At 35.8% G+C, this 14,032-nt stretch overlaps 1 protein-coding gene across 1 annotated transcript in view; it reads left to right on the top strand.

The window, feature by feature from the left end:
• The first annotated feature begins 12,861 nt into the window (after window positions 1-12,861).
• The window catches only part of apbb1 (amyloid beta (A4) precursor protein-binding, family B, member 1 (Fe65)), a 26,271-nt gene continuing 25,100 nt past the window's right edge, over window positions 12,862-14,032 (top strand). The window contains exon 1 of the mRNA XM_056466362.1: window positions 12,862-12,974. The gene's annotated coding sequence lies outside the window, so the exon portion shown is untranslated. The remainder of the gene's footprint in view (window positions 12,975-14,032) is intronic.

Here is a 14,032-nt window from a genome sequence, read left to right as displayed (position 1 = left end):
GATCGATATAGCCGCCGGTACAATCTTCGTATCTATGGAATGAAGGAAGAGCGGGAGGAAAACGTCAAAGCAAAAGTGGAAGCACTTTGCGGTGCAGTAATTCCAGGCAGCGATGGAGAAGAAGTCCAGGTAGCAGTAGATGTGGCTCATCGTATTGGAAGAATAGACAGCGGAGGAAAGAACAAGTTTCCAAGGCCAGTGATCATCAGATTTCCGTCTAGATCAGCAAGAGACACATTTTGGAAAGGCGCCAAGAATAACGAGTTCCTCAAAAGCATGAATCTTCAGGTGAAGGAAGACCTAACAGCTGATGACAGGGCAACGTGTGCTCGTCTATGGCCGTTTGTAGAACAGGCAAGGAAAAATGGGGAGTAGGTAACAAAGCATTGTGAATGGGAAAGAAATTAAAGGATGAACATTTAGTGACTTCATGTGTCTTCAACAGTATAGTCAGAGACTTGAGATATTGACTGTTAATTTGTTTTACTTTCTTGAATTACTTCTGAAATTAAGAGAAAATGGGTTCATGCACTTATTGTTGATAAATGCAACACATAGCCTCAGTGGGTGACACTTTATGTACTTGTTAAGAGCACTTAGCTAACGTTAATTTGTTAATTGGTTATTGTTCATGTTAATTTCAATTTTTTCGATTAATGCCAGAGGTATAAGAAACCAGCTGAAAAGAAAATCTTTATTTTTGTTTTGTCAGAGTAAAAGTGCAGATTTTTATTTTATTCAGGAGTCTCATGCTTGTGAAGCAGATGTAAACTTTTGGAGGAATCAGTGGGGGAATGATGTTTGGTTTTCATTTGGTACAAACCAATCTGCCTGGGTACTCATATTAAAAGGTCATTTTAAAACTCTGTATTAAAAAGTGTATGTGCAAGAATGTATTTATTAGATATTTGGAGATACACTTACCCAGATCAAAGAATGTATACTTGGACTAATAATGACCTGACTAAACAGTCGCGTATTGATTTCTGGTTAATCTCTGCAATCAATAAAGATGATGTTGAATTAGTGAAAATTGATACTTCAGTATTAACAGATCATAAGGCTATAATGATTAAAATAAACAAAGATGGTAATAGAATAGCAATTCCTAAAACAAACTATTGGAAATTAAATAAAACCTTGTTAGGGAATGAATGGTTTAAAAAGCAGTCCATTGATATTATACAAAAATATTGAAAAAAAAGCATGTATTGTTAATAAATTTGGTAACAATTGGGAATTAATGAAATTTGAAATAAGAAATATAGCCATAAATATAGGAAAAAAATATTGCTAAAGTTAAAAAAGCAAATAAAACAATTTAACTGAAGAAATTTTGAAATTAACAAGTAAAAAAATCTAACAAATGAAGAAATCAAACAACTAACTTCCTTACAACTACAGTTAGATACAATCTATTTAGACAAAGCTAAAGGAGCCTTTGTAAGAAGTAGACAAAAGTGGACTGAACACGGAGAAAAAAATACTAAATATTTTTTTAATCTAGAAAAACGCAATAATGAAGTGTCATCTGTGTGTAAACTCAAGATTAATAACAGAATATGTGAAAGTAATAAAGAAATTGCTGAGTACGTCACACAGTTTTATAAGAATTTATATACTTCAGACCCTTACAATGAAATAGAAGCTGAATTGTTATTAAGTAAAATATCTGATACAACAAGAATTATACAAGAAGACTTTAAATTACATTGTGACAAGATATTAATCTAGAAGAGTATTTTGGGATTGAAGGATAATAAATCTCCAGCAAACGATGGATTGATTAGTGAATTTTACAAGACGTTTATAACACAGTTATCTCCTTTTTAAGTTGCCATGTTTAAAGAATCCATTGCTTGTGGGGAACTACCTGCAACTCTTAAACAAGGTCTTATAACAATAATCCCTAAACCCAATAAGGATAAACTTTATATTGATAACTGGAGACCGATTACTCTTCTGAATAACGATTCAAAACTTTTTGCTCTTGTTTTTGCTAGAAGATTGAAAAAGGGTCTGGAGGAGATTATTGAAGAAGAACAATCAGGTTTTATGACTGGAAGACATATCAGTAATAATATTAGGTTAATTTTAGATATGATTGATTATAATTATTATATACCAAATGATTCTTTTATTTTATTAATAGACTTTTATAAAGCATTTGATACTGTAAGTCACGAGTTTCTGTTTAGATGCATTAAACACTTTGGTTTGGTTAATACTTTGAAAAAGCTGTTAGAACTATCTACAATGGATGCAATAGCTCAGTTAAATTATCTGCAGGTACAAGTGGTAGATTTGAGATTAATCGAGGTGTACAACAGGGTAGCCCTTTATCTCCATTTTTGTTTTTATTAGTCACACAAATTATGGCCCTATATATAAAAAAGCAGATTTTGAAGGTATACGCGTATTTGAAAAAGAATTTAAATTGTCCCAACTAGCAGATGATACTACTATTTTTCTTAAAATAAATTTAGAAATATTAAAAGCAGTTAACTATGTAAAAGAATTTTCTTTAGTTTCAGGTCTTAAAATTAATATTAATAAATCTGTGTTATTTCCAATTAAAACATGCAATTTGACAGAATTACATAGTATCCCTATTAAACATACAGTTACATATTTAGGGGTTGTCAATCATAAGGAACAAAATGAACACAATAAGCTTAATTTTCAACCCATAATAAATAAAACTAAGACTAGATTTAATATCTGGCTTCAAAGAGATTTATCCCTGAATGGTAGGGTTTTATTGTCCAAAGCAGAAGGGATATCAAGATCTGTCTATGTGTCTTTAGATCTAAAGATGCCATCAAATGCATATAAAGAATTACACAAAATACTATTTAATTTTTTATGGAGAAATAGACATCACTATTTAAAAAAGGAAATTATGTGTAAACAAAAATGCAATGGTGGGTTATCTGTGTTATGTTTTGAAACTTTAAACAATACGTTCAAAATTAATTGGTTAATTAAATTCAATTATTAAATAATACTTTTCAAAAACACATATTTGACATGATGGGAGGTATAGAATTTCTGTTGAGTTGTGATTTTAAAATTAAAACAAACTTCCAGTGAAATTAGCTAAATTTCACAAACAAGCTTTATTGTCCTGGATGCTGGTATTTAAGCACAATTTTTCCCCAAACAAGGTCTTATAACAATAATCCCTAAACCCAATAAGGATAAACTTTATATTGATAACTGGAGACTGATTACTCTTCTGAATAACGATTCAAAACTTTTTGCTCTTGTTTTTGCTAGAAGATTGAAAAAGGGTCTGGAGGAGATTATTGAAGAAGAACAATCAGGTTTTATGACTGGAAGACATATCAGTAATAATATTAGGTTAATTTTAGATATGATTGATTATAATTATTATATACCAAATGATTCTTTTATTTTATTTATAGACTTTTATAAAGCATTTGATACTGTAAGTCACGAGTTTCTGTTTAGATGCATTAAACACTTTGGTTTTGGTGAATACTTTGAAAAAGCTGTTAGAACTATCTACAATGGATGCAATAGCTCAGTTAAATTATCTGCAGGTACAAGTGGTAGATTTGAGATTAATCGAGGTATACAACAGGGTAGCCCTTTATCTCCATTTTTGTTTTTATTAGTCACACAAATTATGGCCCTATATATAAAAAAGCAGATTTTGAAGGTATACGCGTATTTGAAAAAGAATTTAAATTGTCCCAACTAGCAGATGATACTACTATTTTTCTTAAAATAAATTTAGAAATATTAAAAGCAGTTAACTATGTAAAAGAATTTTCCTTAGTTTCAGGTCTTAAAATTAATGTTAATAAATCTGTGTTATTTCCAATTAAAACATGCAATTTGACAGAATTACATAGTATCCCTATTAAACATACAGTTACATATTTAGGGGTTGTCAATCATAAGGAACAAAATGAACGCAATAAGCTTAATTTTCAACCCATAATAAATAAAACTAAGACTAGATTTAATATCTGGCTTCAAAGAGATTTATCCCTGAATGGTAGGGTTTTATTGTCCAAAGCAGAAGGGATATCAAGATCTGTCTATGTGTCTTTAGATCTAAAGATGCCATCAAATGCATATAAAGAATTACACAAAATACTATTTAATTTTTTATGGAGAAATAGACATCACTATTTAAAAAAAGGAAATTATGTGTAAACAAAAATGCAATGGTGGGTTATCTGTGTTATGTTTTGAAACTTTAAACAATACGTTCAAAATTAATTGGTTAATTAAATTCAATTATTAAATAATACTTTTCAAAAACACATATTTGACATGATGGGAGGTATAGAATTTCTGTTGAGTTGTGATTTTAAAATTAAAACAAACTTCCAGTGAAATTAGCTAAATTTCACAAACAAGCTTTATTGTCCTGGATGCTGGTATTTAAGCACAATTTTCCCCAAACAAGTATATTATTTGTAATAAAAGATGTATTCAATATAAAAACAAATTTCTCTTCTTCCAAAAATGGTATGAACATGATATTATATTAGTTAAACAACTTCTAACTTTAAATGGAAATTTATTGTGTTACAGTGAATTTTTAGATAAATTTGGTTTTCCAGTTACTCATGCAATATCTCAGCAGCTTTTTTATTTTATAAGAGCGTATGGTATGGAAATAAATCTTTAGAAGGAAAACATGTTAAAGAAATTTTTTTAGGAGATATTGATATTATTAAACAAAGCTATATTAAATATATTAGAAATATTTTAACAGGTGATACAGTTATATATAATAATTTAAAATGGACCAATGAATTCATAAATATAAATTGGAAAAAAAGCTTGACGTTCTTATGAAATATATTGTATAAAAAACAAAATAAAAGAAGTTACATTTAAAATTTTACATAGTATATTTCCAGCTAAAGAGGTTTTAGAGAGATTTAATTTGGATAGTGATTATTCCTGTGATTTTTGTTGCATGGAAAAGGAATCTATTGTCCACATGTTTTGTGATTGTATATACACAAGGATTTTCTGGGTGGATGTGGAAAATTTTCTTAGAAGGAAAACAAATATTGTTTTCCAGTTAATGGACACGCTGTTAATTAACATTGTTAATAAAAAAGCAAAGAAGCCATGTAAAATTCTTAAAGAATATAAGATTTTCAACTACTGAATGTATATATATATATATATATATATATATATATATATATATATATATATATATATATATATATATATATATATTCTGTCCCAACCAATTGCGTTTTCCTGAGCAAAGGGTTTAACAGATAGCGTACTCCAGAAAAGAACACCAGAAAGCAGTTGGATAACTTGAGTGACTTTACTGGGTATTGTTCCTCACAATATCTTCTATTCTGTTTTGTAAAACTACAACAAAGGGAAAAGGAAAAATAAGAATACAATCTTATTCACATGACAGTGATATTTCCAACATGTTCAGTTCAATCAGCTAGACATTATCCTACTACTAATGTACATGGTTCTTTTTACACAAATCTTGTACACACATAAGGAAATCTATTAAATAAACCACATTTTATATCAAATGTCAGCAAATTAACATATACGTTACGCCACTCAGCATTATGAACTTGTCTTACTAATTATGAACATGTGATTGGAGAGCAAATACAGCAATAATAAATCTAATAAACCAGTAATGACTCTTTAACATGCAACCTTTGAACATACAATTGCTGTTTAATCAAATTGTGGACTTACGGACATATATTTCCCAGGTTTCCACGTTTTAATCAGGCACCGAAAGAACCGCGTGCGTGAGTTGTCCTTGACTGTGTGCACTGAAGGAAAACGAAAGTGAATCTTAATTGTACATATAGTGCAGTGCCTTTAATGTCCGGTAGGTGGAGCGCCAAACCCACAAATGGCTATAGAAGACCACACACTCCTCGCCTGGTATAACAACCTATTATACCACTATTTATCCCTATGACTTCTTCGGCAGGAGAAGCACTACTTCTGAGATAGGCCTTAGATATACCTTCGCTACATTTTCTTTAACTATCTTTACTTCTACCTTTCTCACTCTATCATCACTGCTGGCTATGGTTTTCGCAATAAGCCCAATAGGCCATTCATTTCGTTTCACATTAGAGTCCTTTAGCAAGACAACATCCCCTTCTCTGAGGTTTTGTTTTTCCTCTGTCCACTTTCTTCGGACCTGTAAAGTTGCAAGATAATCCCTTTTCCATGATGTCCAGAAAGCATCTGCTAGACATTGAACCTGTCTCCATTCTTTCTTGTAAAGGTCCTTTATATCAAAGTCCCCAAGAGGAGCTGGTACAGTACTTGCCTTTTGTGTGAGGAGCATCGAAGGAGATAGAACTTCAAATGTATCAGGGTCAGAAGAAATAGGAATTAACGGTCTAGCATTCATTACTGCCATAACTTCAGACATGAGTGTAGTCAAAACTTCATGAGTAAGACGTGTGCAGCTGCTTTTCAGCAGCAGGCCATCAAGAATGCATCGTGCTGTGTTGATCATCCTTTCCCAAGCTCCTCCCATATGGGAAGAGTGAGGAACGTTAAATGACCATGTACAACCTTGCTCTTGCAAATATCCCTTAAGCTCTGGATCATCAGTGTTGATGTTTAGTTCTCGACATGCACCAATGAAATTAGTTCCTCTGTCTGATCTCAAATGTTTAACTGGTCCACGAACTGCCAAGAACCGTCTGAGGGCATTAATAAAACTGGAAGTTGACATTGACTCAATGACCTCCAGATGGACTGCCCTTGTGCTCAGACAGGAGAAAATGACAGCCCATCTTTTACTTTCTGCACTGCCACCTCTTGTACGGCGTGACATTATGCTCCATGGCCCAAAAACATCTAGACCCACGTACGTGAAAGGTGGATCTACTGTCACTCTGTCCATGGGTAGGTCTGACATTCTTTGCTCTTCTATTCTTCCTCTCAACTTTCTGCATGTAACACACTGATGAATCACACTGTTAATTAGTCTTGTTCACTTTACAATCCAGAGACCAGCTGACCGTATTGCTCCAGCAGTTAAATGACGACCTTGGTGAGCCACCCGTTCATGGTAGTGTCTGACCAATAATGTAGAGACATGTTGGCATGCTGGGATTACTAATGGGTGCTTTTCTTGTTCTGACAGTTCTGCCAATTGCAAACGGCCTCCAACTCTAATTAACCCTTCACCATCTACAAAGGGAGCTAGCTTCTTGAGAGAACTTTGTTGTGAGATTTCTTCTCTCTTTTTCAACTTTTTGAGTTCCTCACTGTAATGTTCTTGCTGCACACACTGTATTATAACAGTTTTCGCTTGTATCCGGTCAACCTGATGACTTTTCTGGCACAAGTGCCAGCCTTTGCAATCTAGTGTACATCTCCATTCTGAAAAGCGTTTGAACCTGTGTGATCCAAGAGATTGATCTGTTACATTAGTGACCAATGTTGTCACTTGAGGATGGATTTCCTGATCCTTTACTGGTTCTACCAGGTCAAATGAATCCTCCTTAGCTCCGAGGTCAGGCTTACACAGGAATTCTGGACCGCAGAACCAATTGGTGTGAGGAAGGATATCTGCTGGAACAAACCTAGTTCCAAGGTCTGCTGGGTTCAGCTCTGAACTAATGTGATGCCACTGTTCAGGTTTTGTGGAGCTTCTAATCCGTGCCACTCGGTTTGCAACATACACATAGAATCTTCGAGAGGTATTGTAGATGTATCCCAAGACAATCTTACTATCAGTGTAAAATTTTACTGTTGTCAATTTCATATCCAGCTCTTCAGTAATTAGTTCTGCCAGTTCAACAGCCAGGACTGCCGCGCACAGTTCTAAACGTGGCACAGTCTGAGCAGGATATGGTGCCAATTTTGACTTAGCCATGATGAACCCAACATGACACTGACCCTCTATAGATGCAACTCTGAGATAGGCAACCGCAGCAATGGCCAGTGTAGACGCATCAGAAAAAATGATCACCTCTCTCTCAGAAGTTTGGGACATAGAGATGGGTATGTAGGGTCTGGGAATCTGAACTTTCTTAAGGTCTGCTAATGAATTTGTCCAAACCTTCCATTGGGTTTCCTTATCTGTTGGGAGTGGTGTGTCCCAGTCAACTTGGTCTGATGACAGCTCTCTTACTAAGGCTTTGCCCTGTATAGTGACAGAAGCTACAAACCCCAAAGGATCATAGAGACTGTTAACTGTTGAAAGTATGCCTCGTCGAGTGAATGGTCTATTAACTGGTGATACTTGAAATGTTAAACAATCGGTCTCTAAACTCCAGCTCACCCCCAAGCTTCGTTGAAGAGGTAGGGGATCGACGGTTAGATCCAGATCCTTTAGGTCATTAGCTCTATCAGATGCAGGAAATGCTTCCATAACTTGATGGCTATTTGACAAAATCTTGTGAAGCCTAATGTTAGACTCAGACAACATGTTTTTGGTGTTTTTCAGAAGACTGATGGCCTCAGCTGCACTAGAGACAGAGATCAGACCATCGTCCACATAAAAATTTCTATGGATGAACTGTTTGGCCTCTTCACCATACTCTTCTTCTCCCCAATCTGCTGCCCGTCTCAATCCATAAATTGCCACAGCTGGAGATGGGCTGTTCCCAAAAACATGCACTGACATTCTGTACTCTGTGATTTCCTTAGAGAGATCATTGTCTTTAAACCACAAGAATCTCAGAAAGTTTTGGTGATCTTCCCTAACCTTAAAGCAGTAAAACATTTGTTCTACATCAGCTGTTACTGCGACTTGTTCCTTCCGGAAACGCATCAAAACCCCAAGTAACTTGTTGTTCAGGTCTGGTCCACGAAGAAGTGTGTCATTCAAAGAAATGCCATTACACTGAGCGCTGGAATCGAAAACCACCCTAATCTTCCCAGGTTTCAAAGGGTGGTACACACCAAATATCGGTAAATACCAGCATTCTTCATCAGGCAGGAGTGGGGGAGCAAGTTCTGCATGCTTGTTGATGAACATGTTCTGCATGAACTCCACAAAATGTTCCCCCATCTCAGGTTTTTTTTGTAGTGTACGTTGCAGAATATTAAGACGCTTTAATGCTTGGTCTCGGTTATTTGGTAATAGCTTGTGCGGTAAACTGAATGGCAAGGGAGCTACCCAGTGGTTTGATTCATCCAAGTGCATTTCCTTGTTCATGACATCAAGAAAGATTTCATCTTCAACAGACAATGAGAGCTTATTATCACTGGGTGTCCTTTGGAAAACTCCGATACCAAGGTGGTCTGTACAAGAGCTTATAACTGGATGACAAGGTAGACAGGACTGATATTGATGAACAGGAGTACCAAATTGTTCCTTGACTTGAATTCCTTTGGAGCAGGATGGGAAAAAAGAAGCACGTCCATTTTGCAGAATGTTTGTCTTGTACACATTTGCAGAATTTGACTTATGCACTCCTCCCAGACACATTTCTCCTACGATAACCCAGCCTAAGTCAAGACGCTGAGCATACGGCATGTTACCAGGTCCATTGTACTGCTCCCTTACTTTATGCACACTTAAAATGTCCCTTCCAAGAAGGAGAAGAATTGGAGCATTTTCATCAAAGGGAGGTAGCTTGTCGGCCACTGTCTTGAGATGCGAGAAGTTTCGCGCTACTTCAGGTGTTGGAATTTCATCTCGATCCTCAGGCAACATATTACATTCCAAGAGCGTTGGAAGTGACACCTCAGTATTTCCATCAAGTGACCTGACAATGAAGTTGTCTGCTCTTCTACCCATTGTCTTCGCTGTACCACCACATGTGCGTAGAGTATAAGGGTAAGGATCTGTGTTGATTCCAAACAACTTGAAAAAGGCAGACTTCGCTAAGGACCGATTACTCTGGTCATCGAGTACCACATACATTCTCTCTGCTTTATCAGGACAATCGAATGGATAAACATCCACCAAGCAGATTTTCGAACATGATTTTGGTCTGGGAGCTCCACTGCAGATTTCTGTGCACTTAGAGGTAACATCTGATAACATGTCTGTAGCCGACTCCTCGCCTTGCTCTTGCTCGGTAACTAGAGTTTGCCCTACCCAGGGAGCAGGCCCAGGGTGCATTGCAGAGACATGACGATCGCTGTTACATTCTCTACATTTAACAGCTAACTCACATGCGTTTGCTATGTGTTTAGTTGAACCACAACATCTGAAACAGATAGACAGACCTTTGAGGTATGTCTTTCTCTCATCTAGAGACTTTGCTCTAAATCCGCGGCATTTTGACAATGGGTGCGGCTTGTTGTGAATTGGACATTGCATACTAGGTTCCAGCATCTTTTGTTCAGAACATAGCTTGTTTTTGGAATTTGAAACTGTGGCTAACACTTCAGTTTTTCTCACTGACACAGGTATTTTGTTAAATTGTGGACATTTCTCTTGCATAGGATGAACATGGATTGGTAAAGCAAAACTAGGGTCATTCCTTATCTTAGCTTTTTCACAAACAAATTGCACAAAGAAACCAAATGGTGGGAAAGACACTTGTAGATCCTGTTTTACCTTCGCTCCATAAGTGATCCATCTCTCTTGCAAGTTAAAGGGAAGTTTTCCAAGGATGGGATTGACTCCCCTTGCCGTGTCAAGAATTGCTAACCCCTGTAAATGTCCACTTGACTTTGCTGATTCTAATTCCAAAAGTATATCTCCTAGCTCTCTGAGTCTGTGACTGTCTCTGTTAGCAATCCTAGGGAACCTTTACAGTTTACTCAACAACGCATTATCAATTACTTCAGGGCTTCCATAGCACTCTTCCAAACGCTGCCAAAGCATGCGAACGCCTGCTATAGGATAGTGTGCATGCACAGATCTGATGCGTTTGGCTTGTATAGATGACTCTGGCCCGAGCCATTTTGCAAAAAGGTCAAGCTCTTCTCTGGCTGTTAAATCAAGGTCCTTTGTAACATCTTGAAAGGAAGATTTCCAAGCCCAGTAGTTTTCTCGACAATCGTCGAACTTTGTGAGACCAGAACTCACCATCTCTTTCCTCACCATATAATTAGCTAAATCCGATGTGTAGGGCAAACTAAACATGGGAGCTTTAACGCTGGGAGTAGGAGATGTTTGAAAGGTAGAGGGATATTCGTGAACTTTATCTTTCCGGTTATTAATTTTCTCTTGCTTGATTTCCAACTCCTTCACCCTATATGATGGATTTTCTGATCGAGAAGTTACCATTGCCTCTTGATGAAGTGTTTCAGCACTCCTAGAGGATGGCTGTTGTATCGGGGTATCAATTAACTGCTGCTCATGCTGTTCAGTAGCATGCTTCTGAACGTACTCCCTAGTACGCTGAGATTGAATTGAGCGTGTATCACTGAGCAGCTCATCTATATTCCCCTCTTCAATGTCAGCTGCTGCCTCATAAATTGCTGCTTCAGCGGCTGCTGCAGTTGCGTCTTTCTGTGATTGTAGTACAAATAGATCTGCTTCAACCTCTGCTTTTTTCTTCATCATGGCTGCCTCTTTTTCTGCATATGATGCTTTAGCTCTTGCTGCTTCGGCTTTAGCTCTCGCTCGGGTCGCTGCCACACTGGCTGATGACCTACTTGATCTCCGAGATGACTTTGACATAGAAGCTTCGGATCTTATTTCAAAGACTTTAGTCTTTCCCTCTTCATTACTGTGTGACTCCATAATTTGTGAGCTTCTAATAAGCTGTACACTGCAATGGGTGTGTGATTGCGTTGTTTTCACCCGCTGTATCAATGTCCTTTTACTATTCTGTCCCAACCAATTGCGTTTTCCTGAGCAAAGGGTTTAACAGATAGCGTACTCCAGAAAAGAACACCAGAAAGCAGTTGGATAACTTGAGTGACTTTACTGGGTATTGTTCCTCACAATATCTTCTATTCTGTTTTGTAAAACTACAACAAAGGGAAAAGGAAAAATAAGAATACAATCTTATTCACATGACAGTGATATTTCCAACATGTTCAGTTCAATCAGCTAGACATTATCCTACTACTAATGTACATGGTTCTTTTTACACAAATCTTGTACACACATAAGGAAATCTATTAAATAAACCACATTTTATATCAAATGTCAGCAAATTAACATATACGTTACGCCACTCAGCATTATGAACTTGTCTTACTAATTATGAACATGTGATTGGAGAGCAAATACAGCAATAATAAATCTAATAAACCAGTAATGACTCTTTAACATGCAACCTTTGAACATACAATTGCTGTTTAATCAAATTGTGGACTTACGGACATATATTTCCCAGGTTTCCACGTTTTAATCAGGCACCGAAAGAACCGCGTGCGTGAGTTGTCCTTGACTGTGTGCACTGAAGGAAAACGAAAGTGAATCTTAATTGTACATATAGTGCAGTGCCTTTAATGTCCGGTAGGTGAAGCGCCAAACCCACAAATGGCTATAGAAGACCACACAATATATATATATATATATATATATATATATATATATATATATATATATATATATATATATATATATATATATATATATATATATATATATATATATATATATACACTCTGGCATGTATTTTTGTGTATAGTACTGTATAATTCTTATTTGTTGTTAATAAAAAAAAAATTTAAAAAAAAACATTGCTTCGGAGGGCGCTTCCTGTAAAAAAAGACTCTTTATATGTAGGGTTTAAGGGTGTACTCACTTATGAAGGTCAAGGAAGATAATTTGTATTTAGTTATTTAAGGAGGACCGGGCTAGAAGGGCAATTGTAATAAATAGAAACGAAGACTACTTGAAAACAGCAGGTGGCAGTAATACAACTTATGCATGCCAGCTGCTGTAAAAAAGAAGAAGAAGAAGTAGTCGAAGTACGTCACTATGACGTTCTGTGTGTGCTAGCTTTAGCAATGTTAGCTGTGTAACGGTGATGTAGTCAGTGTTTCATGATTTTTTAATCATTTTGACGCTGATCGATATTTATGAGGGGAATTTATTAACGGTAAGCGAATGCTTTATTGTGCACCAAGTGCGCTTTGTGTAACGTTTATGTCACATATTGTGTGATGATGAATATGAATGATTGAGCGAACGAGGGGTAAACGTCAACGGAGATCGAACAAATTTAAGCTGTCATTCATAAAGTCCTGATTTACTAGTGTAATCCTTATTTTAAGAAATCAATAAAAGTAATCTAATGATATTTAAAAAAATACGCCAGTGTTTTCACGAGTCTTGCATCTGGCCTATTTTGTTTATCAAATTACAATCTGATCAAATACAGTACAAACAGCCGTTAAATGTAGTTATCATGAGATCACTTGTTCTAGGAGGATAACGTTATGAGTGATGCATTGTGGTGCAGTTTGTCTGGTGTTGAGTTGGTGTGCTCGAAACGTTACACGCAGTGCCTTTTAAATAGAGGTAAAGTTGGTTTTATATTCGGATATTCTCCTTAATATAATTTCAGGAAAATATTATTTGCAAATTCTGTGAAGTCATATTAGCAGCCACTGACTAGCAAAGTGCAACATTGTTCACAGTGAATTAAGATCGAATATTCAAAGTAACATGGTAAACAATATAGGGACTTCTAAATGAACGAATGTGCAAATATAAAACCAACTTTACCTCTATGCCTTTTAAAGTGTAAATTTTATACTTGTGGAGCTTTTGGTGTTGCCACCTTTTTATATTTACATTTATATATATATATATATATATATATATATATATATATATATATATATATATATATATATATATATATATAAATCAGGAGTTTTCCCAGTGGTCAGTACGCAAATATTTTTTAAATTACGAAAATTATAATTTTACATCACTTTTCTACATTGATGGATAATCGATCTCTCAACCACGTTCCTGGAGGACCACCAACTCTGCACAATATCCATGTCTCCTTAATCAAACACACCTGATTCAGATCATTAGTTTATTAGCGGAGACTGAAAGACATGTAATGGGTGTGACCGATAAAGGAGACAAGGTTTAGAAACACTGCATTAGGCTTACAGACCCTTATGCATTCCTATTTGTGAA

This window comes from Danio aesculapii, chromosome 10 (genome assembly GCF_903798145.1).
Source record: "Danio aesculapii chromosome 10, fDanAes4.1, whole genome shotgun sequence".
NCBI lineage: Eukaryota > Metazoa > Chordata > Actinopteri > Cypriniformes > Danionidae > Danio > Danio aesculapii.
The sequence above is the reverse complement of the archived record's forward strand: the minus strand, read 5'-3'. Positions and strand labels throughout refer to the sequence as shown.